This window comes from Camelus ferus, chromosome 6, assembly GCF_009834535.1.
Source record: "Camelus ferus isolate YT-003-E chromosome 6, BCGSAC_Cfer_1.0, whole genome shotgun sequence".
Taxonomy (NCBI): domain Eukaryota; kingdom Metazoa; phylum Chordata; class Mammalia; order Artiodactyla; family Camelidae; genus Camelus; species Camelus ferus.
In genome coordinates, this window is record NC_045701.1 from 49,933,436 (window position 1) to 49,961,167 (window position 27,732).

Sequence of the window (27,732 nt, forward strand, 5' to 3'; positions counted from 1 at the left end):
ACAGAACCAGAACAAATAATTCCAAAATTTGTATGGAAACACAAAAGACCCAAAGTAGCCAAAACAAACTTGATAAAGAACAAAACTGAGGAATCATAGCCCCTGATTTTAAACTATACTACAAAGCTACAGAACTCAAATGGTACTGGCACAAAAACAGACATATGGCACAACAGAACGCAACAGAGAGCCCAGAAATAAACCCATTAAATGGTGAATGAATGTGTGACAAAGGAGGCAAGAATATACAATGGGGAAGAGACAGTGTTTTCAATAAATAGTCTTGGGAAACCTATACAGCCACATGCAAAAGAATCAAATTGGACTACTTTCTTACACATGTACAAAAACAATCTCAAAGTGGATAAAGACTTCAATGTAAGACCTGAAACCATAAAACTCCTAGAAGAAAACATAGGCAGTGCGCTCTTTAACATTGGTCTCAGCAATAACTTTTTGGATATGTCTCCTTAGGCAAGGGAAACAAAAGCAAAAAGAAATGGGACTGTGTCAAATTAAAAAGCTTTTATAGAGCAAAGGAAGCTATCAGCAAAGCAAAAAGACAGCCTATTGAATGGCAGAAGATATTTGCAAATGATATATCTGATAAGGGATTAATATACAAAATATACAAAGGATTCATTCACATCAAAAAAAAACCCCAACCCAATTAAAAAATGTGCAGAGGACCTGAATAGACATTTTTCCGAAGAATATATATTGATGGCCAACACACACACACACGAAAAGATACTCAACATCACTAGTCTTCAGGGAAATGCAAATCAAAACGATGAGGTATCAGTTCTCACCTGTCAGGATGGTTATTGTAGAAAACAGACAACAAATAACAAGTACGGGTGAGGATGTAAAGAAAGGGGTCCCCTAGGTGGAGGGTATAGCTTAAGTGGTAGGGTGCATGCTTAGCATGCATGAGGTCATGAGTTCAATCTCCAGTACTTCCTCTAAAAAGAAAATAAATAAACTTAATTACCTTCCTCGCCCCCCACCACACACAAAAAAAGAAAGAGGACCCCTCATGAACTGTTAGTGGTATTGTAAACTGGTGCACCTACTATGGAAAACAGTATGGAGGGGCCTCAAAAAATTAAAAATAGAACTACCATATGATTCAAAGTTTCACTTCTGGGTATTTACTCAAACACACATATATATATACACATACACATGCACACACAAACAATGGAATATTGCTCAGCCACAAGAAAAGAAGAAACCTTGCCATTTGCGACAACATGGATAGATCTAGAGGGTATTATGTTAAGTGAAATAAGTCTGAGAAAGACAAATAGCATGTGATCTCATTTATAAGTGGAATCTAAAAAACAAAACAAATAAAAGTGAAACAAAAAAAATGAAAACAGACTCAGAGCTACAGAGAACAAATGGCTGGTTGCCAGAAGGGAGGAGATGAGGGGGTGGCTGAAGTAGGTGAAAGGGATTAAGAGGTACCAACTCCCAGTTATACATAAACAAGTCACTTCATGCAATGTATGGTGTAAGAAATGTGGTCAATAATACTGTAATAATTTGAATGAGGACAGGTGGTTACTAGACTTACTGGTGGTAATATTTTCATAAGGCATGCAAACATCAAATCATTACAGAGTGCACTGGAAACTGTCATAATATTGTACATCAATGATATTTCAACAGCAACAAAAAAGAACGGAAAGAGGAAAGTTAGTGTTTTCTTTCATGATCTTTGCTCTATCACTAATTAACAGGAAGACTGGTCATGTCACAGGCTGATGAAATAGCAAGTTCTGTATGCCTAAAGAGAAGTGGGGCAGAGGCCGAGGGGAAGTGGAGGAGCAGCAGAAAGTTCAGAGATGGGACACTGGGCACCAGATAATGCTGCTGTGCCTTATGAGCAAAGTTTAGAAACTTACAATGTATCCAAAAAGTCATAAGAAGCAATGGCAATATTTTAAATTTGGTGGTATCAGTATCATAATTTAAAAGTTCACTGTCCAGACTGTTGAAGATAGTTTAGATTGTACTTGAAGATGAACTAGCACATCACAGCAGAAAGCCAAGCAAGAGACTGTAAGTAGTAGTTGAAACTAAGTGGGAAAATGATGATGGTTTGAGGAATATTGAGACATTTAAACTACTGGGCTCAGTGTTTAAATGTAGGAAGACAAGGCATGGGGGAGATGGAATCGGATTCTCAGGTTTGTTTGTTTTTTGTTTTTTGTTTTTTTCTGTGGGCTTCATGGTTTTGTAATTCATTGAAATGGAAAATACAAGAGGAGGAATAGCAATGACTCAGAAACAGAACATTTTCCTTAATTATTAAACAAATTAGTCATTCCAGTCTGATGTCTTTACAGACATTTTTTTTTCCCCTGAAATAATGTTCTGATATTTGTTACATTGGTCCAATGGAACCAACCAATTTAGATCTGAAAGGGACGTGTGATGTTGTATTCATGCTTTGCAGAAATCTCCATGAATGAAAGAGAGAGCCTCTTAGGAGAACTGAGTGCTTTAAACTAAATACACTAATTTCACAGCTGCTGACTTGAATAACATAACCAGGCTCTGTATGATAGCCTCTTGTTCAACATTTCAAGGAGATCCTATAACTAAAATAAATTTTCTAGAGGCAAGCCGTCAATCTTTCAGTTTCACTTGGCTCCAGTCTGTGGAGGGAATCTGATAACCAGAAACACAGGATTGAAAATGATGCATGAAATAAAATGTTCAAACTATATCGAAAAGTTAAAAGGGTAATGAGATTGGATGTGCATCCTGATTACCAATTTGTCTCCCTTCCTAAAGAACCACATTCTGACAGAGGCCTTTTGATGTTCCTTCCAGTGTACTTACACTGTCCACCTCAATACACACTCACACCCACCCAGTACAAAAGCAAATGCAGTTGTTCTAACTCTGCTCTTGGAAAAGAAAAATTATTCTATCTTACCCAATTTTTCTCTTGCTGCCTTCTGATCCACATGTTCCAGGCTATACCTGGAGATAAGGGGCCTCTAAATGGATACAAGGGAAATGTGAGATTAATAGAGAGAATGCAGCATGATGGAAAGGGTGTTCAGATCTGGCTTCAGGTTTAGACTCCAAATCTTTGTGGCCGTGTGATGATGATCATGCATCAGCCTCAGTTTCCTCGTGTGCAAAATGGAACTCATCTTAAGAGTTAGTGGGCTGGTGAAATTAAATACGTGTTTTAAATTTGATGATGTTAAAATAAAAATGATCTACTTGGAACATTCATACATTGTGATAAATCTAACACAAATGTTCAATGTCTTGAATCTTTGTTGTTTACCAAAATGCTAATTCTGTTAAATATTTTTACTTAATTCATACCTTTTTATTTAAGCATAAATTGTATTAGTTTAGAATCTTACTTTAAATGCCATACTTGGATAATAATAAAGTTTGAAACTTAAAGGGAAATTGTTAAAGGAATTATCAATAGGGTTATTTAGGGCCCAAATCTCTCTAGATCTGAAATGTCTAACAATTGAAATTATTATTAACTTTAAGAATAAGTATCTAAGTTTAGTATGTAAGTGAGCTTGATGTGTACTCTGTTTAAAAGTAGTAGAATATTACTTAAAAATTGGAGAGTTATATTAATTATATTCAAGTTTCTTTTACTAACCTCTATGCTATACCTTCTACAGAAAACTGTCTTAAATTTGTGTATATTTATCAGTGTGTGCTCATGTCTGTATGGGGGGAAAGAGATTCTATTTTCTCTGAATATATGTGTGCATCTTCCATTTCCACTTGAAAAATCCCAAAGTTTGAAAACATACTAGTAATATTTTATAAGTTTGAAGGTTTCATAATGCTATGATAAATTAGTTTTGAAAATAATTATTTTGATGTCATCAAAATAATTTGATGATGACATCAAAATAATAATATTGGGTGTTGCTGCCCAAGAAATAGATATTAAAGAAAGAAAAATAACAGGAAGAAATAATTAGTTGAAAAGTAATAAAATCACGAGAAAATCTGGAAACTGTATGTAAATAAATCCCCAGGACCAGATGGAATTTCCCCAAAGTTTTGAAAGAACTCAAGGGTGAAATTGTGAAATTGTTAGACAAAGTGCATTTCCTGTTGGAACAAAAACTGCAGTGTCAGGGTACAAAAACCCTGCCAATGTGACGGACATCTACAAGACACTCTGCAAACACAGTGTTGAGAGTCCATTCTTTGGTGCCCACGTGGGTGGGATACATAGAAAAGAGTGGATGATAGATCATTTTATATTTTGAAAAAGCAACTTGAATTTTATAAGCAAAAAACAAAAAAGCAAACCTCTTACTAAGCATTTTTAAAATTAATTTATCAAGAATTTCAAAAAGTCATTTTGGCATTGCTCTTCTGCCAAGAGCAATGCCAGAATGACTGCTCTTCTTTTTATCGTGTGTACTCTTTAGAGACAGGAATTTAAAAAGAGTTCATACATCTGGATGTCAAAGTGTCAATAGTGATGTTTCACTGTAAACCATATTTCTTGCCTGATCTATATTTTTAAACATTCATAGGAAAATCAAGTACAAGTAGTAAACTCCCAGGTGTAAAACAATTTTAAAAGTATTGGAGGTTAGATGACACAAAAAGTCACACACACACAAATAAGTCACAAAAGTTGTTGTCAAAGGATTTACCCATACACACACACACACACACACACACACACACACACACACACACACACACATGCACATACAAAGCAGAATAGCAGAACTAAAAGCTCACACTGAAATGAGAAATTTTCAGTCAAGCAAAACTGCAGCAGGTGGCAAACTCAATACTATTATTATCCAAATTGCTGTTGAAGACTAAAAATATAGCCTCAGAAACATTGAAACTAGTTCATGAATTAGCCAGTTTTTGCACGGGGTTGGGGATGCTTAAAAATTCTTAAACTTTGTGAATTTCCTGGGCTAGATAGATTATTGATTAGAAAGAGAATGCCATAAGCTGACTTATTCATACTATGGTCAGATGATACATCTACCTGTCTAATAGCTAATTTTGGAACCTCATTGCAAATACGTGGAAAGGGAAGTCAGTCTTACAGGTCTGAGATAATATCAAGTATTTAAACAATAGTCTGTTCAAATAATTGTTAGTATGTTTGTCACTGAAGATAGAAAATAAGAAACAGCTCCACGTCTCAAGAATCACACGGTTACACAGTAAGTGGGGCAAATGCTCATGTATGTATAACATCTCTCCCTTTATTCATAGCTTCAGCCATGACCAGGGCCTACAGATACAAAAATGTGAAAATCCAAAATTGCCTTTACCTACTGTTACCTGAAAGGGAAGAGAGCTCTGGGGCACTTGCAATCCAGCTCCGTACTAGGGAAAGTTCTGGGCCTGATTCTGTCTCAAATGTGTCCAATTATTAATTCTAGACTTTGACTTCTCTTTAGTCTGAAGGGAAAATGCCAGCAAAGCGGGGAGAAATAAATTTTGTTGAGACAAATTGTAAGAGAATGTCGTGGAAGACCGGTCTTCTCTTGTGAACAGAATTTGCCTTGTGGTCTCCAGGAAACAACCATCGTTCGTGGGAAGGGGAGGCTGATAAACTGGAGATGGGTACCTGCAGTGAACTCTAGCCAGACTGAAAAAAAATGGCTTTGCCAAGAGATAGGATGGAAAATGATAAGGGAAGACAAGTGGAGAGTGAAGCTTAGTTATTTCTCAGAGTTTTCCTGAGAGAAGCTTAATTTCAGCAGTTTGTTTTGTTTTCAAAATATTTGCCTGATTTTATTCTCCTATGATCCTTACAATCATTTTGATAGTTAGCACTGCTTCTGGTTTTGCATATATGGAACTGATTATTTGTCACAGTGGGAGTGGGTACATTTAGATTTATTCCCAGCTGTGGAGGAAAAAAATATGCTGCTTTATGACAGTACAAAGAGGGGTCAAAGAGATCCAGATATTAGAGAGAATCATTTCCAAACACATAGCGCTTGCTATTTCTTAAATAGCAGGGTGACATTTATTTTAATGCTATTTAAACGCATCAAGATTCAACCATACTGCCCTGCACGCATGTATTCATGAGAAAATCTGCATTTCGTGCATAATCTGTGGAATTGTGAGCTAAACATGTTTCATTTTTACATAGTTATTAAATATCAAAAATATGTTTTCATTAATCAGCTGGCATTTAATTAATGTAAAATATCCATGTGATTAAATCTCAATTAGATGCCCACTCAAAACAGTGACATTTCATGTGTTATTAGACAACCTTACTGCCCACCCAGATGGCATGCAATAAAAACATTAGCCAAATATTTTACCATGACTGGATGAATGAACTAAAGCACATCCGTCTTAATAAAATACATTATAGACCAAGCCTCTGCAATACAGCCAACAATGAACTCATTACCATAACAGATTGGTGTTCACTCTAACATATGCTGCCAATCGAACATGTTTTGCATTTGTGTGTATAGACAGGCAGATGCAGATGTGTACTACTCTATGTTGGATCTCAAGCACATTGTACTTAGTATTAAGTAATAAGCACAAAGCTGGTGAGTTAGGGAGTTATGAATCTGAGCATATCTAATGACCACTTGGGTTATCCAGTGGAAGTATGCTATTAGAATTATTGAACAACTATTTATCACAATATGGATATTCCTCAATAGAGAGACATCTATTTACTTTTTCATTACTGGTTAGACAGTCGGATCACGATGTATCTGAAGCAGAACACAACTGTTTTTACCAATAGTTGTAATGATAAACATTCTTTATTAGAAGGCACCAGGTATTCTAAGAGTTTTATCTAGATTATGGAATTAAATTAACAAGCTGAAGAAATATTAATATTACAGACATATTTTACTGAGAGAAATAAAAAAGGAAAAGCTGAATTAATCTCCCCCAAAGGGCTACTAAAGTTAGTTGATCTTGCTAGTGGGGTTCAGGTCCATGCAGTTGACTTCAAAATTCATACACAATCTGCTGTGTTTTCTCTTTGAATACATTCACTCAGAGCCGTAACATCAGTGTTGTTCACTGAACAGAGAACAGCTTTGTTTATCAGACTGTAAGATCATCAAGTAAAGGCACGATTCTTATTGATTTCTGTAATCCAGATACCTAATATACTGCTTAAAATAAGAGTAGACATTCAGTATGCTTGAATGATTAAACAAATGATGATCTATTGATTGCTGAGTAGCTGATAAATAAGATGTCCTTGGATACATTGACCTTTTTAATTTTTTTTTTATTAAGACTTTATTTTTTTAGAGCAGTTTAAGGTTCACAGTAAAATTTGGGAGAAAGTACAGAGAGATTTCCCATATACCCTTTTCCGTCATAGCCTCCATTTTCAGCATCCCCTACCAGAGTAGTACCTTTGTTACAATTGATATACATACACTGACACATCATAATCATCTGAAGTATGTAGTTTACATTATGGTTCATTCTTGGTGTTGTAAAAATTGACCTTTAAAGACATATTTGTTGATCATTTCTTCATACAAGTGACTAGTTGGATTGAGACTTAGCCGACTTCTCAAAACTACACATATAAAATGTATACACCTACATATACCTTTATACGTAAATGGATATATACATATAGATGAAAATGTATTTGCTGAGAGGGATTTTACACATTGCTGCAATGATCAAAGGCTGAATTGTACTATCTTTTTTTTTTTTTTTTTTTTTTTGGTAATAGATTTACTTACATCTTTTCCATGAAAGAAAAAAAAACTGTTTCAGAACACAATTTTACAGCCTGCGTGCACTCTGGTGAATGAGTGAAGGTAGTAATTGCTGACTTATCTCACCTTTTCTGTGAATGGAATCTCTTTCAGCCATTAGCTGGCATGACAGTGTTTGCTTCTCATTTTTCATTTAATGATACAGCTCTATTTACCTTTTTTTGGATACCAAGGGTGAATTGGTTGACATTCATGTAATCATTGTCTTGACAATAAAAAAATTACTTAGTACAGTGGGAGATCATACACTAAATAACACCCCAGGCATTATTTTAAAATACTCAAATTTATCACAAATTTTTGGATTTTCCTGTATTATTTTCACATTTTTAATTAGTGGAGATATCAGGCACAGCGTGTCCATATTTTTCAGAGCAATGGCTTGTGTAATCACGTTATTCACTACAGCATTTCTCTAAAATATGATTTGGAAAAGTTAAACAATTTTGTAAAATTCTTTATTCACATTCCATTGAATGTTAAGTCTAACACTTACTTCACAAGTGGAAACATTTCTTTGGTAATTAGTAGTCATTCTGATTTCATTTTCCTCCAGTTCTGTCTTCTAATTCATATTCTGCATCACTCTAGATTGACTTGGTTTATAAAATATCTCATTCAGTAAATCCATCTTTCAAAACCCTCATTATTCTCTTTGCTTCTCAGGGTTAAACCCTAAGTTACTTCGAAAGACAAGAAATGAACACCAAAGGTTGACTCTCTTTCCCATTGCTCTTCCCCATTAGTTATTTTTGTTCACTCTGGCAGTAATGTTCTTCCCTATTTAGGATTCGTCTCTGAGACAAAAAGATCAGCTGAATGGGCTTCAGGGTCACTTGCAGTTTGGAGCTCTACAGGGGATAAAGTTGGGTATGGTGTAGCATTCCAAAAGAAAATCAAGAGTGTATTTCTGAAACAAGGACACAAGGCTTTATTCAAGAGAATAGCTATGTTCAGAATCAGAAGACAGTTGTATAGAGGTCTGGAGGGAAGGCAAACAACAGAATAAGCAGTGAGGTCAGTGCATTGGAAATCTAAGAACGTAGAAACAAGGGCAAAGTATGAATCCAATTGAGCAGTTTGAGTCATTCATCCGACAGGCATATATCACAGGGTAGTTTTTTACATGGTGCCCACACACAGAATTTCAGTGTGGATGGATCAGTATAGCTATTTACACATTGAGTTGGGGTGAGCTTGAGTTCACTAAAACTGTTGTTTTATGAGACCTTGTTTTTTATGAGCCTTCCATAGAAGGCTGCAGCACATTTAAAAGTCCTTTAAGAATGAAATGTGAGCTCTCCTTGTTGCTGGAATTGAACTGATATCTGTGGTTACACGAGGCAAGAACCATCCATATGGAGCACTCTAGTTCTTCTTTTTTTATTTTAATCTTGATTGTCAAGACAGGATTGTCAAAACAGGGAATCATAAAATCTGGGTTCAGAAGAGAACAGTGAACAGGCTAAATATACTTGAGGGCAACTCTGAGGTCTGAAATTGGGATTGATACTCTAGGATACTTGGAATGGATTAAAGTGACATGATCCTGTGATCTCACAAAAGGTACTGGTGGTAGAGTTGGCCCCCTAGAAGGGTCTATCAGAATTTTATAAGCCTAGAGTTATTGACTGTCAGATAGCTTTATCATCCTATTTAACATTTTAGGAAAAAGATTGCTGAGATTATAATTTCCATAGAGGTGAGTTGAAGTTTATGGGAGGACCTTCACAGGCAAACTTGATCATGGGGAGAGGGTGACATAATTATCCTTTTGGGAGGGGACATATCATATAAGGACCTTGTTCAAAATCTCAATCGTATCTTCTGTCTGGATTTTAGTTTGGAAGAAGCCAATATTGAAAACAATAATTTCTGGAGGAACTTGAGGGCTATTAATTGAGAAACATTTCCAAGAATACTACAAAACTTTCACTGATATTTTAAATAGTATATCCTTATGTTTTTAAGTGTCTTTGTTGATGTTTAGAAATTTAGTAAAAGAGATCTATTACTCTTAGATTCAATAATTTGTAAACTTACTATAATTTCTAATAAAATCCATAATTCCTTTTGGGTTTTCTATTTAGAAAATAACTTAATCTGTGCCTAGTGACAATTTTGTTTCTTTCTTTCCAAACTTTATGCCTTTAATTTAATTTTCCTAAGTTATTACTTGTCTAGGTCCACCAATACATGTTTGATAAAAACTATGTCAGATATTGGCTTTTCCTGATTTTAAGGAAATTCTTCTGATATCATTTATTAAGGGTAGTAATTGTTGTAGGTTTTGGTAGCTACTCTGTCAGATTAAGAATGTCACCTTCTATTACTGTTTTCTAAGTTTTCATTTGCTTATTTTTAAAAATGAATGGTGAAATTTATCACATCTTTTCTAAATCTATGAAAATGATTTTTTCCCTTAAGCTTGTTATATAATCACTTGCAATTTTTTTTTTAATGGCTTCATTTTTTTTTAAAGTAATTCTAGATTGGATGGACTAATATTTGTTAAAAAGTTTTCCCTCTATCTTCACTAGGGAGATTATTTTATAATTTTGTTTGCTTTTGCAACCAAGATTATTTTTAGCTCAGAAAGAGTTGAGTTACAATTCTTATTTTTCTTTGTTATCTGAAAGAGTTTGCATAGACCAGAATTATCTCTTATTTGCTGTTTTGCTGGAATTTTCCTTCAAACCAAACTCAGTTGATATTTTTAACTGTTTTCTCCAATTCATTAATGACTCTGCAGTTATTTACAATTTCTAATTCTTTGTAAGATTTTAAATGTTATATTTTTCTAGAAATTTATTCTTTTCATATGTTTTTAAATGTATTAGAACAAAGAGTTTCATGATATTGTCTATTATATATTCTTCATCTTTGATAACCTTTTCTTTTTCAACTTGGTTTATTTGTGTCTCTTCAATCATTCATCAGTAAGACAAGATATTGGACTTCACTACTGATTTTTAAGAAAAAAACTATGTATATTTCGATCACCTCTATTGTAACATTTTTTTATCCTTTAATTTCTGTTTCATTCTTTAATTTTTCCACTCAAAGTCATGCTCAGTCTTACTTTAAGCATGTACTAGTTCAACTTTCCCCTTATTTCTTTATTTATATAGTCAACTAATTGATTATCAGACTTTTTCTTTTCTAATGAAAGAATGCAAGGACATAATTCCTCCTCCAAATATCACTTATTCAGAATTTTTACTTTTGATATATAATATTTCAATTTTTATTCAGCTCCAAATATTTAATGCATGTGATATTTAAATATTATTGTTTAAATTTCCAAAACTATGGTTATCTTTTCTGCCCATTAATTGTTGATATTAAATTTGATGTCATAGGCAGAGAATAGCATGTATGACACATATTTTTAAAATTTGTTGAGATTTTCTTTATGACTTCTTTTTAAATTAAGTTTAGAAGCCCTTTGGATCCATGGGGCCAGATTTTTAAAAATGACTTGTAAATCTGTATTAATTATGGCAAAAAATATTTTTGTCATCTTCTTAGTATGTGTGTGTGTGTACTGGGTCTTAAATCAGTTTCCATTTAAAGGAATTGCATTAAATCTTTCAGGTCCCTGTATTTCAAGATCAGAATCCATGACTTCTTATATCACAAATATTTTCAAATGTTTCTTGTGCTAATGGACAAGGTTGTTTTATCTAGTATCTGGATACATGGTTTTATATATAGCCATTGAATTAAATTGTTTAATTACATGGTTCAATTTTTTTATGTTTACTTGTTTATAATTAAAGGAACAATAATTGAAAAATAGTGTCAGAAAAACCTCAAAATGATGACAGATTTGTTGATTAGTCATTACATTTCTATGAATCTTATAATACATATTTAGACCATTTATTTCATGAACATAATTTTATAGTTATGTTGGCCTAATGAATTGTGCTTTTTAATCATTTACATGTATGATATAATTAATAATACATTCAAGAAAAAAGCATATAATTCAATTTTATACATTTTGCATACATATTCAAAGACTGATTAACAAATACAGTGGATATAAATTGGAGGTGTCAAAATTAACAATTAAAATATTTAAATAAAGAATAACAAAATGGTAATAGTAATTCACACAAACTGATGAACTGAGGGGTAGATTTAGGGGTAAGATTGTCTCTCTGAACTATGCATCTAAGGGTTAAGAGGAAAAGAGAGAAAAATAAGATTATTCTCAGAGAGAATGTTTAAAGCCTGTGGCCTTTTAGCAAAGTTTTATTAGGAAATTCTTGAATATTCTGAACAATAGTTTAAAAATTTGGAAAGGGGTCAGAGTGCCCCCAGAAATCACACATGATAATATAGGAAAATCTTTCCTTTGGAAATTAGACAGGAAAAGCAATTGGCCAAAAATAAATAGAAAGTAGGAAATTCCTTTGTTTAAAATTTTGGAAAGGAAAGGAAACACCACATTACCCCCTCCAACAAAGAAAAAGGTAATGTAGAAAATTCCTTTATAGTTAGCTTATTTTCCAGGCTTTTAAATAATTGCCTCTGTGTTACTTAATCAATTTATTGACAGATACTTTTATCAACATAAAACAATGAAACTACATAACATTATGAATACATTTAAAAGGAAAATAAGTGATCATTGCTACTATCAGAAATCCTTAATTATTTTTGGTATAGTTAAGAACAGATTCCTCATTATAAAAACAATACATGTTAATTTTATTAAAAATTAAAAGTTACAGATAATTCGAAAACAGTAAAAAAAAAAACCCTTTTAATTCTCAGTGCAGAGATAATCACAGTTGATATGTATAATTACAGATCATCCTTGTAGATATATGCAGAGAGTAGTCATGAAGGTCTTTTATGTCAATGAATGTTAATGACCAAAATGATTTCTAATAGGTGAAAAGTATCCACAGTGTGATGATTTTTTTACTTTGGGCATTTACTTTGTTTTTAATTCATTGCATAATTACAGTTACCTTCCTGCATTATTTTCTTGGGATTTATTTTCAGAAATGGTATTATTGGAGTGAAGGAAATGAACACTTCTAAGGACTTTTAAAACAATTTGCTAAAATTGGACTAAATCACACTCCCAAAATCAGTTTAAGAGAACTCTGTATCTCTGTACTCCTGTCAATATTTTTTTCTTAAAATTGCAACTGTGGGAATTATATGTAAATATATATGGATAGATAGATACCCTTTTATTATTATTGCACAATGACCTATTTGAATAGAAATTTCCTTAATGAATAAAATAGCTTTTTATGGCAAAGTAATAAATTATTAGTCATGGGTGACAGAAATACATTGCCATTCCTCTGAAATATATTTTTCCCTCTAAAAAATGTATTATATGTATTTGATTAATGAGTATGTTTCTTCTTCTGTCATGAATCTATGAAAATTTTTTGTTGGTAAATGATAATTTTCATTTTAACTTTATGAATTTAAGGATTATTGGTTTCCTTATGTGAATAAGTTAGAACCTACTGAATGATTAAAATAAACGTATTTTTAGAAAATAATTGAAAATGTTTCCTATTTTTCAGCATTTGAATTAAGCCAGATCAAATAACAACATTTAATTTAATTTGAGAAAATAGTTTGTGTATGAATATTATAAAATGGAGTAAACTTTGGAAAGGTGTCAAAATTTTAAAATAGTTTTTCTTAGGGTTTAATAGAATTCAAACTTACACAAATAACTAAAGATATCAAATTTAATTTAACAGATTGTTGTTAATCATATTGTTTGTGATACTGTGTTAATTTGAGACTCATAAACAACATCCATTTAATATGGAAATTAGTGATATTATATTTCATATTCTTGACAAACCCTTTAATTTTCTGAGGCTAGAGATTAAGGGGCTTGACTTTCAGTCTGGTGTTTATCATTTAATCTTGGCACAAAAGTTTTATCTTCATGACATTACTAAGTAATTTTATCACTTTTCAAATTCCCTACCCTGATACTTTCGATATTTCCCTAGTGGGCAGTCATTACTTCTGAACACCCTAGTTAAGTGAGGTCCACTCCCATATGTGTCATTACATTTCAGCACAGCACTTGTTTTCTTTTCCAACATTAATACGAATTATCGCTATTACATCCAACATATTGTGAGAACCTATCATATTCACTCTTATAATGCTAGAGTTTAGTTGAAGCATGAACAATGCTCTTTTGTGTTTAGAGTTGGAATCTATTAGAATCATGCTTACCTTTATTTAAAATTGTTTAAAACTTCTGCAAAAAGAAGAAAACAGGCCAAGCTTTCTTTCAAAATCATTACTGGAAATTATTCCTCTTGTTTTGATAATTTTTTTTTGAAATTTTTGATTGAAGTGTAGTTGATTTACAATGTTATTTTCAGGTGTATAGCAAAGTGATTCAAATATATATATACACATATATATTTTCATTTCAGATTCTTTTCCAATATATGTTATTATAAGAAACTGAATATAGTTCCCTGTGCTATACAGTGGGTCCTTGTTGTTTATCTATTTTGTATATAGTAATGTGTGTCTGTTAATTCCCAACCCCTAATTTATCCCTCCCCTCACTTCCCTCTTTGGTAACCATGGTTTGTTTTCTATGTCCATGAGTCTATTTCTGTTTTGTAAATAGAATTTGTTTTGATAATTTAAATGAACCAAAGAAGCTAGCACTTTTTAGGGAAAACCAAATATATACATTTCTGAAAGTTCATTTTCATTTCACCTAAAATTGTCAGCCATATAGATGATTGCCCAGAGAAGAATCAGCAAATGATTTTTGACTGAGCATTTTCAAAATAATTATTTTGAAATGTGGAGGTTGAATAAAGGATGGGGAGGCAACTTTTTTTTTTAATATCTACCAACATTGGCAGTGCTGAAGGAGCTGGATAAGATGTAGGAGACTTTGAAAAGAACTACAATATGCTACCCACAAGAGGAGGTATTAATGTGACACTAAACTGTATCTTTAGATCTCTCTGACTGCTTTCAGGCTTTTATCTTTATAGCTCTTTTGTCCTGGCAATATTTTCTTCATAATGCTTATTCGGAGTTTCTCTGTGAAGATTTTGTGCTCTGGAATTAATACCCATAATGTACCTTGAAAAGATTTTAGCTATTACCTTGTACATTCATTAATATTGTGAATAGCTATAGCAGTCCTATTTTTTTCAACGATGTAATTTGATGAACATTTTCCTTAGTAAATCATAGTTGTGCATGTTATTTTTCCTTCGTAATTAAACAAAACTACAAATGCACTGTAATATTTCACTTAGGGTTATAATTTTATGTAATTTATTTCAATATCAATATATACACACTATTTTAAATTTTTAAAATATTATATGAAAGTTTATAACAGATGTGAGGTAATTCTGCTAAAGCAGTTTTTTTTTTTCCTTCCTCTGCCCTTTCCTTCTACTTTTCTTCCTCCCACATCAAGTTACTCATGTTAATAATTTGGTATTCATTTTTATGTATTTTTATACTTGTCAATATAATCCTATTAGGGCTTTTATAAATATAGTGGATTTGTGGGTCAAGGTATGACAAAAATGAGTTAATTGTGTGAATTGTTCTGCATCTTGTTTTTCTCACTCCAAACATATCAAATCTTGTGACTCAGTTATTTTTCACATATTCTCCTACTGTCTCCCCAAAATCGTTCTGTTAATGTTGAAAAAGTGAACACCACTTTTTCCCCCAAGTGAGTAGTCAATTATGCCAACACTACTTGTTGAATCAGGTGTGGCTGATGACTCAAAATGAAGGGAATCTGCAGGCAGCCTTCTCTTTCTATTCTTCCACAAAGGTACCAGGAGGAAGTCATACTGCTCCCTAGTCTTCTAGGACTTTCTGCAGGAGCAGCAAGGACCTAGCCCCTTCTCTTAGCCCTCCCTGGGGTTCTTGGTGGCCTTTGAGGTCCAACCCATTCATGCATGTTGGACAGTGCCAACTTTACCCACAAAGGACGGCCAAACTTTCTGGAATCCCCAGCTTTCTAATCTTTACCTCAGATTTCATTAGTAATGAAACATTCTCTGATCAGTTATCTGCTGACCTATAATGGGAGGAAAGTGCTATGGCATCTTTTCCTACTGGGATTCTCATATAGCCCTTTTATTGTCAGCCAATAGTCAATAGGTGGGCCCAGTAACTTCTCTGCTCTGAAGAGGAATACAGATGAGGAAGGGAGGAGAGTGAGAAAAATACAAGTTCACCGTTGTCTCAGAGATTTTCACCCATGATTCCACCAATTCAGAAGAAAAAATATGAGGTGGGAAAATCTATGTGTTAGAGATCAAGTAATATTTTTAAAATAATAGCATTTTATTCAAAGTCTGGACATGTGCCTTTTTCCTCTTTGGGGACTGTTAAATAAGGTGATGTTATTTCAAAGCATGCATGCAAATACATATACACACAGATTTAGGTATTTATGACTATACACACACACACACACACACACACACACATGCACACACACACACTACTTCACATCTTATTTTGGTTGTATCAGGTACCATGTCCCTTGTAGCCAACAGTCCCAGTGATGGAATGTGACATAAAACCTGTGTTTATATTTGAAATTACTGCATCATAAACACAGTTAAATGTTTTCTAGGAAAAAAACCTTTCTTTATTGGTACTTTCAGATGTTTTCTACCACAAGTTATCAGCAACATTTATCCTGGGCATCTGCATCAAAATTCATGTGCAACTAGCCTGCCTAGTCAAGCATTATATTCTTTACTTTGTATTCAAGACGGTTGAATGATTCTACTTTGTTTGAGTGGCACTTCGCCACATGTATATTACAGCACAAGGGGAACTTGGGAGAATCACTGAAGCTAACCATACATTACATGCATGGTGCACGCCAGATGTCTCTTCTTACCTTGTTATGGTTTCATAAGCTACACTGACATTGTCATTAAGTTCAAAAATTTGATTCTGCTTACTTTGCCATCCTTCAAATACACGCCTGGAAGGCTGTTGCTTAGAATTTGCATACAGAGAGAGTTCTATCACCAACCCTTGTAAATAATTATGTTATTCCATTTATTCATAATAAGTAATAAAAGAGTCAATTCAGAAGTAAGAAATCACACCAAGCAAGAGCATGAAGCCATTGTAAAAGTTCCATCACTGAATTTTCTCTTCTGCAGCATTCTCATATAAAACCACCATTTCTCGGCCTCTCTTTTACTCGCTTTTGGAGTCATTTGTCTTTTATGGTGTGTACTAACATCTATGACTGAGTCTGTAAAATGCCACAAATTGGATAAGACTAAGACTGAAGCATTCGCCTCATTAAAGTTTGTGTAGCTTAGTTATACAGCTCAGTTTAGCTTTGTGGTATAAAGCTGGAAACGCTGATCTTCCCTTAATTATGCCATCGATGGCTGTCTGACATGTGGACCTAATGTCTGAGTTTGCCCAAGTAATGCTTGAAGGTCTGCAGCATGAGGAAATGCTCACGTGCTTGGACCATTGCTTTTCCATTATAAATGCTACAAGTCTTTCAATGACATTTCACAGTAATCCAAAATTCACTTAAGATTCAACCTGTATTGTTTTTATAAACAGCCATTGTATAGAAGGGTTGGGTGCTGGGATAATTAAACAGTTCAATGTATTTTTCTCATTTGCTTATGTATTTCTGAGTAAGTTCAGCTTTGACTTAAGTTACTTAATAGTTTTCTATTTTTATTACTGATGCTTTGATTGCTTTTTGTTGAGTAAATCATTAATTAAAGCTTACAAGTATTATTTTAACTATATTTTGCTCTAATTGAGTTATTGCTCATATCTCTTATTTAATTATACTCTCCTATTCACTGCTTTAAAGATAAGCATCCTAGAGAGTTGTTTCTATTGTTAGCCATCAACATTTTTCTTCCTATGAACATACACTTCTTTGGCATTGTGGGATATTTCAATAATTTTTCTTGATGAACAGACTTATGATTGATCTCCATAAAGAGTGGGCAAGTTTGTTCCTATTACATATGTTTTGGTAAATTGCCATCCTAATTTCTATAGAGAATAATTTTCTATGATATGATGTTGGTCTCAATATCTTCTATTTCTTTTCTGTATTATCGTCCTTTAGTTTACATTTCTTGCTCCTTCCTCCCTTTTAGAAATCACAAATATTTAAAACTGTTTAAATTAGGGTTGACTAATGCATTTACCACTTATTTCATTTTAATCTTTCAGTATCTTTTGAAGATGCTGAAATAGAAAGACCTCTTATTTTCTATCAACTTTGCTATTGCAGTCTTTCAACTTTGCTCACCATTATCAAATAATAGTATTATATAAAAAGAATTTTAAAACTTAAAGGATGATCAGAATTCCAGGTTCTCTATAGATGGCTAAATTGATATTGTATTCATATACAGTATAATTTATTTTAAAAATTTCTACCATCCAATACTTAATACTTTCCCATATATTAATAATAAGACTGTAACAATGCATATTATATAACCTGTAAGAGGATATAATGAGGTAACTTTATATTAGTCTTTAACTTTCCTTTTAAATGTGGACAAGTAGTTCTTTCCCACCCCAACTCCAATGACTTGGTAATCACTCTTCATAAATAAAAAGTTGCGCTTCATTTTGAATCAGCACACAAACATTCCATTCAATAATTTAAATGTCTACTCTCATGTATTAATCAAAAGTTCCCTCTTGATTTAAAATGGAGGCCTCTCTCACCCTTCAGCGTGGAATTGTTGTAAGCCAGAAAACTGTAGTTGAGAAAAGGACATGGTTGATTTTTAAGGTTTTCCTTCTGCAGTCTTTAGACTTCTGACTATTTAAAGATGGACGCATGTGGGGGTAGGAGTGAGGGAGCAGGATCTTCTCCCTGATGGGTGTGTCAAGGTGATTGGCATTAATACACTTTAAACTTAGCAGATGCTTCACGATGACATTTTAGGTGCTAGCTGTTGTCTTTTGATCACCAAACTCTCTTTTATCAGCCCCTCCAAACCCACTTTCATTTTTGGATGAAAGTGGGAGGTCAGCTAAAGATTGACAACCTTTTATTCTACAACATTCTTTTCATATATATAGTGAGGAATCTAATGTAGCTCTTGGAAACCTGGCATCTATTATCATAATGTCTCAGCAGGAACTGGAGCAGAAAACATCCCCCTTCTGACATAAATATTTGACTGCACCTCTAACTTGTTAGTGTTGTTGTTGTATTTGTTTTATTTTTCCCCTTGAGCATAGACTCAAAAAATGTGTCACTGCACTGGAAGACAATGCGCATTTTTAAAACTCATAAGACATATTGGAAGGCTATTTCTCAGAAAAGTTGGTCCAATTTTTATAATCCACCACCCACCCTCAAAAGTGCATCTCTCTCTCTCAACTCTAGCCTCCAAAATTTCATTGTTACTGTTTTGATGATTCAGTGAGTTAATCGTAGATTGTCTTTATGTTTTAATTCACATGGATTTAATCATTAGCAAGGTTGATCCTCTTTGCATGTTTACCAGATGTCTGTCTTCTCCTATGTTTTATTTAACCACGCCATTTGTCCATTTGCTGAGATAGCAATTTTGTTCAATGCCTTAAATACATACATACAAAATAATGTATAGTATAGTATAAATAACAGGCATAATGTATTATATAATTAGTAACAAACCATCACTCAGTGTAAGAACTAAAGCATGGCCAACACATTTGGAGCCCATCTGGTGTGACCCTTATGTTGTAAAGAGACAATTTTTATTAACAGTATTTTTACAAGCATTTCTAAATTGTTACTTTTGTTATGAATTTTTATAAATACTTATTTAATTATTAAGTTGAAAAGTAGATAAACATTGAGCATGTGGTTTGTAAATGAGTTTGAAATATAATTTATATTAAGAATAATTTATAGCTTTGTTTGCACTTTCCAGAGGCATGTTTGCACTTATTCGAATCTTCTACATCTCTCTGTAAAGTTTAACTTTTTTCATTTAGATCCTTGATATGACTTAAGTTTGCTTCTGTCAAGTGCATTGTTTATTGTTATAATAAATAACAAATTTATTTTACTTTCAAACTGTTTTTTACTGGTATATGTGAAAGCAATTGATTTTTCTAAGTATATTTAGTAATTGACTAAACTTCAGTTTCATTTCTAAATGATTCTCTTCAGTATTACTAAAAGACAATTATATCATATTATGTGAAGATGATTCTGTCTCATATTTTTCAATAGACAGTCATTGTATTGTTGTGTCTTGTCATAGTATAATGGGTAGGGTTTCTTATGATAATATAATTTTATGCCCCTAACTTGAATGAAGAATTTCTTATTCCCTGTTCATATTATTAATATTTATTGAGGTGTATTATTTCCTAAAAGCATCTTTCTCCTCCTATTATTGGGTATTTTATTATTTTATTTATTTTTATCAGAAATGGATTTTCCTTTTTAGTAAATATATTTTTACATGTTTCTACCAATCATCTGTCTGTCCTTCATTTAAAATGATGTTGCTATGCAAACACTGTAACTTGTTTTCTGAAGAGATTGATTTCCTAAAGAATTACAACATACTGTTAACCAGTCTTATCCTATTTCCAGATTCTGGCTCACACAAAGTTGGACCCAAGATAGAGGGTCACTCATCCATTTTCTGGATGATACAGACCTTCAATATCTAATCTAACAAACACTGATGCAGGGGAGAAGGGCTTGTTTAGTTTATTTTCTTCTGTTGAATAGCACATGTAGCCTACAAGTTCATTTTTTTCCTTCCACCTTTGGCTTTGCATTTAGCAAAAATACACTCAGGTTATGGAAAAGGACCCCTGTGTTTCTGCATTTTTTCCATTGAGACTTGAGTACTCTCACAGAATAATTTTAATTATTTTTTCCTTTGGGAATTAATTTTCCCACTACCTACTTATAGTTTTATAAGGGGTAGAGTGGGGAAAATGGGGATATTTTATTTTTAAATTTTTCATAAACTCACAGTATTTCTCAGTAAGTTATTTTATAACAAGGTGAGTGATTGTGGTCATTATACCATACCCAGGAGGGAGGAAAAATAATCACAAAATATGATGTCAGAAATGAACCAATGATGTTGATTCATTAAGAGGTCTCTGACCTCGAGGAAAAGAAAACCCAAATCAAATTGCTTAACCAACAATATAATGTACTGTTTCATATAACATGTACGGAGGACTTCCTGGTTTATTGGTCTAGTGGCTCAACAGTATCGAAGGCCTAATTCTGTCAATCACTCTGTCTGCTGTCCATATTGTAAATTTCTTCAGCTTATTTCTTTGTCGGTTTGCAGAAAGGCTGTCACTTGCCACGAGGTAACAAGTTGCCTCGTTCACCTCTGGCAGTGGGGAAAGTAAGAACACCCCTTCTCCACTCCTTTCCTTTAGTCTCATAGACCAGCCTGGTTCACGTGTCCTACTGAGCCAATTACCAGCACTGAGGGGAAATCCTGGTACCGATTCCATGTGCTGGTCCAGCCCAGGATTCCGGGACTAGCAGTGAATCTGAGATTACTGATGATGGCTTTCACTAATCAGGATTTACGTCAAAGCCCATTGCTACCATAAAAAAGGGAGTAACACAGACTATGGTGGGATGTTGCATTTCTTCCCTAAACTTCATCATTTGCTATCTTATATTGAACGTATTTTATGCATGTGCCTGTCTTCTGTTCCAGTGAAAACAAAGCTTATCTTTAAAGGCAAGAACTGTTTCGTACCGGTTAGTATCTTTCAGGACTTTTCAGGGCTTTATAAAAGCTCTTTCATGCACATTTGCTAAACGAAGGAAGTAGTTTCCTACTTCCCATTTGCATTTATTTGTTGGTATTTGGGAAATAGGCAAAAGCTTACCCCTGTTTTTTTGTCATAATCTTAGTTTCATTAAGTTTTCATTTTGAAATCAGTTCTTCACAGACCACATTTTTCTGTGTGATTTTCCTAAATATAGTTCTCTGGATAAGCACCTCACTTATATTCATTCCTGGGGTAATGATAGACCATATATATTATCTTTCATTCTGTAAAACGTGCCTTGCTGTGCTCTGTCATTTTCAAATGCCTTGCTACCACTGGAAACATAATGGTTCTATATTTCTAAATTATTTGGTGTTTATGGGATGGCAGAAGAGACTCTGTACTGCTTATATAAAAACCTTATGACAGAGTTTGCTTTTTTCTTTGGAATTGGCACCATTTCTTCACGTTGAAGAAAAAGACATGTTGTTTTGTTTTTTTTAATGTTCATGTGATGTTAAACTGATCTGTAATGACATAGGTCTTCCCTAAAATTGTATTTGTGAAGAAATACCCATTTGGGTTTTGTATCTACTTTAGAAAGTTCTGATCTGCTTGTCTAAGGCTAGGTTATAGGCTTCAGCTGGGAATGGGTGATACTTATTGTCATGGTGGTACCTGTGCATACTATGAGATAGAGCATAGCTGAGTTAATGAAGCTTGCAGATTGATACAGAATTAGCAAATTTAGCTAATTTAAATTTTGTTATAATAAAAGAAGTTAAATATCACCTCATACATTCTCTTCAATTTAATTCTTAGTATTAATCTAATTTGTAACAGAAATACGTGAACCATAAATTTTTTCTTCTCAGAGATGTCGATTTTTAATTTGCTCAACACTTATTAAACCTCAGCAGAACATCTCCTGTGTACCAGCACCACGTCAAACACTGGGGGTACAGAGATGAATAAAACAATCTCCATATTAAAGGAGCTCAAAGCCTACTAATGAAGATGAAAATAATGAGACAATCTAATAAGCTAGAGTCATTACAAAACTCTAATTTTGCAGAAAACCTTGCTGAAACAGAGAGAAGGCATTTGTAGGAGTCAGAAAACTTCCTTGATGGTAATAAAACCTAAGCTGAAACTGAAGTATGTCCATTTTTCTCAATAATTGTTATTCACTTCTTAAACCAAAATGAATTTAAAGCCCCATGTAGATTCAGCAGGAGAAGCAATGCAAAGTATGCTGGTGAAATCTTGTCACAATTGGCCCAGAGGGCAGAGAATGGCTTAATAGATTTATATTTTGTCCAGGAAGCCAGGAGCAAAATTATTTTCTCATTTTCAAAAATTTGTCTGACATTTAGATAGGAAATCAGACAAACTAATAATATATGTGAAGGGCTGGAGTCAGCCAGAAAGGGACAAGAAAGGGCGTGAAAGTTAACAAATTTAAGGTGAAGAAAACAAATTATTGTAAAAAAGATTTAGAGTAGAAAAACATTTCTTTTGAAGATGAAGAATTTCTAAAATGAAGAGAGAGCTAAACAAGATGAGGCTAATAAATATAAAATAAACAATTCTTTAAAAAATTCCATTGGTTCAAGAAATCAAAATCTAAATGAATTTGTCCCTAAAGGTTATACATTACAAACAGTGCATGCCAACTTTGTTTTTCTAGTCTCATGAACTTTATGCCATGCTTGATCCAGAATCGTCTGTTTTGTTATTTCTCTCTTTTGAAATCAGTCTTCCTATGCTTTAGTACTGCTCATCTAATTATTTGGCATTCGTCTCCTCAAAGTCTGCTTAAACTTTTCAGGTAGCAGGTTTTGTTGAATATTAAAAAATATTTCCTGTGGTGAGATCACACCTTTCAATATGAAGTTCTAAGTTTAAGTTGTGGCTTTTTATTGCTTTATCTTTGATGATTGTTGTCTTTTGCAGTTTGCAGAGTACTTTGACTTGTGTTTTCTAATTTAGTTTTAAAATATATTTGAAAGTTTTTCGAACAATTCAAATAAATGCCATGACTCATTCACTACATTACACTGTCTCTTCTTGTATGGACTATACAAGCAGTCTTTGACGTCTGGAAATTTAATTATGCTATTATTTACAACCATGTTATGACTAACCACATTTGTCATGTAGCTACCATATGTTTATTAACTTTCTTCAGTCATTCTGTTTCATGTAATTAATATAATTCCACAGTGTAAACTCTTCTAAGGCTGAGTCTGGAAGAATCCAAAAAAATGAGATGGATGGAATTGAGCTAAATTAAATGATGATAGAAAAAAAGAGAAAATAAAAGGAAAAACAATGAAAGTTATATTTTTTACTTAAGTAGAATGTTGGTTTTGTTTCTTGTGTTTAATTTTATAGCTCTTGTGATAAATTCAAAAGAACACTTCTGAAATGTTTCAAGATTTAGCAATATTGTTGAATAGGATTTCTACTTCTCTGAGTAAATCTATAAAGGACAATTCTGAACTGGATAGATACATTTTGATATTATTATTAAAAAAGAAACTCCAATTCAGTATTTAAAATTCTTACTTATCACAAAGAAAAAAAAAGTGTTACGGAAATGATTGGGTTATTTTATTAAAAATATCAACATATAAATATTCTTAATATATTTTAAATATACTTCTGATTGAGATTGAAAATTCTGCTTTAGTTGATTTTGAGTAATTTAGACAGCATTTGAAACAAATATTAAGTGTTTTCACAGTAAAATTATTTTAATCGAAGATCAAATGTACAGACTGTTAAGGGAAGTACGGATTAGTTTATACATTTTAATAGCATATAAACTCTTATCTTCTATGATTATAAGATAGTGCCTCAAGAAGGAAAAATATATTCTTTTCTGCACAAGTCATTAAAATAACCAATAAATTAAACTTTATTGCCTGTGCAATCCCCAGAGAAATTCATGAAATGAAAAAAAGAAACCACCAAACTATTTCTAAAGTAGCCGTCGGTTAACCCAAACTGTTTTTTCAAATGTCCTTGGAGAGAGCAGTTAAATATTGCATGAAGAAAATCTATGATTTTGACAAAGAGATTTCTTCACTTCTAACTTTTCTGTGAAAATAATGTAGGAATTATGTAAATAATAACAATTTTTTAAAATGTAGATGCATTAATATATTAAATCAAATTTTAGATGCAGTAATATATTAAATCAAATTGCATGCAATTGATTTTCTGATTTATCATTGTTGGTGCATTTATAAGATTATCTTATTTTTTATCATAGAGCTAAACCATATGTGGATCAGTGACTGGTTTTGTCAATTTTATTGTCATTTTTATTAAAAAAGATAACACTTAGAGGCCCATTCCCTAGATAGGAAAATTAAATTTGCCTTTATTTGTCAAGTCCTAGTAATTGTCAGGGGATAAAATCCTATTTAATGGGATGACTGTATTTCAATTTGAGTTTCTTCTTTGTCATGATTTTTTGCGATGGTAAACGACCCTCTTGCTTTTTGTTGGAAGGTATCCTCAAGATTGCCTTTATAGTATTTTAAAGACAATATATTGACCACGGCATGTCTTTTTAAACTTTAGAATGATAAGAATATTAAGTCAATAAAAGCCATTTGTAAAGTGGATTTTGTTCAGATGCTTAAATTTTGAAATAATGGAGTAAGTGTGCAAAGACCTTGAGGTAGGAGCATACCTAGATAGTTTGAGGACCATGTGCTAGTGATTGGGTTGGAGGGATAGAGGAAAACTGGGGAATATGGGATGTGGGGAGAAAGAAGGAGAGTAGAAGGAGATAAATTTAGAGAAAAACTAACTGACTGGGGGTGGTGAACACAGATGATGTTAAGAGTTAGTTTATTTGTAAAATGGGACAAACTATTGCGCCTACAGCATGGAGGTTTATAAAGATTAAAGTAATCCTCTTTACTTCAAAGAGCTTAGCATAATTCCTGGAAAATAACTAGATATGACTATTATTATTCTTTAAGTGCTTACCCTGTGTGTGTGTGTGCTTACCAACATGGGAACGTTACAGCTTTGTTTTGACCTGTATATTTATAAACTTACTTAAGGAAAAGCTTAAATTCTGGGTGCATATAGCTGAATATAAAACTCTTCAGTTTGATTAAATCAAAACTCACCTAATGCCGTCGGGATATATTTAGAGAATAACGGGTGGAGGCTTCTGAAATAACAGACACGTTTACAAAGCCAGTAGGGTCACTGCCTATAACAGGATGTTGAGCGATGAACAATGATAAGGTAAATTTTAATTTTTTAATGAAAAGAAGTTATTGATAACAGTGGTTTTACAACACTTAGGTGATAGTAGTCTCAAAATAATTAGATTTGAAATCAAAAGACTGAGATGAAAAAGGTTATTAGTAAGATAAAAATGCAAATGATAGAAAGTGCAATGTTTTTGTATTAAAGAAACTTATAAAGGTTAATTGGGAGCAATAACTGAAGAAAAACTATTAATGAGAATTTGGAAATATTCAGAACATTGCTGAGAAAACAAAATTTGAGTCAAATGCCTAAATGTACTAAAACTCACACAGACATCTCTCCTCTAAGAATAAGCTTTGCAGGTATTTCACAAGCATTCATAATAGGCCTGTTTTCTGGAGAAAGTTAAGACATTTAAAAATAAATACTTGAAAATTTAAATAGAAAATAGCAGTTTGAATGGGTCAGAGTTTGGTGAGAATGAACTGTAGATATCTATCCTCAGTAAGATTAGATTGTATTCCCAATGTATTTATCCAAGGCTATACAGAGAATTTAAATTCCTTGCTTTTCCTTTTATAGCAATGTTTACAGACATCAGGCGCTCTTAATCTTGAGCAAATGGTACCAAAAAGGCCATGTGAGAGAAGAAAGCATTGTCAGGCCTTAGCCCTTCCTGAGCAATGTATCTGATGTTAGCTTTCCAGCTCTCCTGAAAGCCCATCTTCTGCAAAGATAAAAGGAGACTAAGAGTAAGCAAAGACTAAAATACACCTTTTAAATGTAAAAGCCAGTGACATGTTTTTCCTGGGGTTTTAAATTCAACCTGGCTTGAAAAACCAAAAGTTGTATTAGTGAAATGATATACTCTGATTAAAAAAAGAGTCTTTATTTTATTAATTCACCTATCTAAAATGTGGCCTTATTCTCTGAGGTATTCTGTGATTCGGTAGTTCAGTCACAAGTAAAATATCCTTATTTTTTTTACCCTGTGATTTTATAAGCTTTGTGGCTTTAAATAGAAATTATCAAAAATGAATCAGCTTTTATAATCCTCTAGTAGCCTTGTTTTTCCTCAGTGGTCAATAAGTGATGGGAATTGCTTCCTATAACATAACAACTCTTTACTTTGTTGTTCTGCACGTGCTTATCAACCTAAGAAATATGATTATGAAGATCGAGGGACTAAGTTGATAGTTAGATACTATTTTTCCAAAACAAAGTACATCCAGATTTAGGTTAAAAAAACTGTTTTGAATGAATTGTAACTCGCTTAATAAACACTCTGAGTTAATAGGTAAATTTCAGTTTTTCTTGTATCCTGATATGGTTTTCATCCCTTTGAATAACTTACTGATTAAAGAGGAATTAGACTCAATTTGACTTGGAATAAAAAGTCTCCAGGCCTATCTTTGACAGTTGCTAGTCGTATGACTTTGGAAAGTCATGTTCTAAATCGTTTTTTGTTTTTTTTTTTTTTAATTTTAACGCATTGATACCCCAACATAAATTCCTGGCTCAGTTTTGAAATTATAAAAGATTGTCTTCATTTTATTTTCCTTTTAAACATTTTTAATTGTGACATTTTTTTCATAAAGTTTAAAATATGAATACCCTAACACCCCACCAGGATACAAACACAAGAGTGTTGATATCAGTGGTATTCCTAATTGCCCCAAACTTGAAACCATTCATATGCCAACCAACATTAGACCAGATAAAGGTATTGACACACAGTTCTTCAATGGGATTCTACACAACAATAAGAATAATCAAGCTGGAAATACATAGAATAGCATATATATTTCTAATTGCATTTTAATGCTGGTTTCGTCATGTACAAAATGAATCATAAAATTGCCCAAATACAATCATTAATGAGACTTTTTAAAAATCATAGAGCATTGATTAGATA

The 27,732-nt window shown here is 32.9% G+C and overlaps 1 long non-coding RNA gene across 5 annotated transcripts in view; it reads left to right on the forward strand.

Annotated features, from left to right (window-relative positions):
* The first annotated feature begins 1,430 nt into the window (after positions 1-1,430).
* Positions 1,431-27,732, forward strand: part of LOC106730238 — a 579,289-nt gene continuing 552,987 nt past the window's right edge. For all 5 annotated transcript variants that reach the window (XR_004320690.1, XR_004320693.1, XR_001366677.2 and 2 more), the window contains exon 1: positions 1,431-2,070. This is a non-coding gene — a long non-coding RNA (uncharacterized LOC106730238). The remainder of the gene's footprint in view (positions 2,071-27,732) is intronic.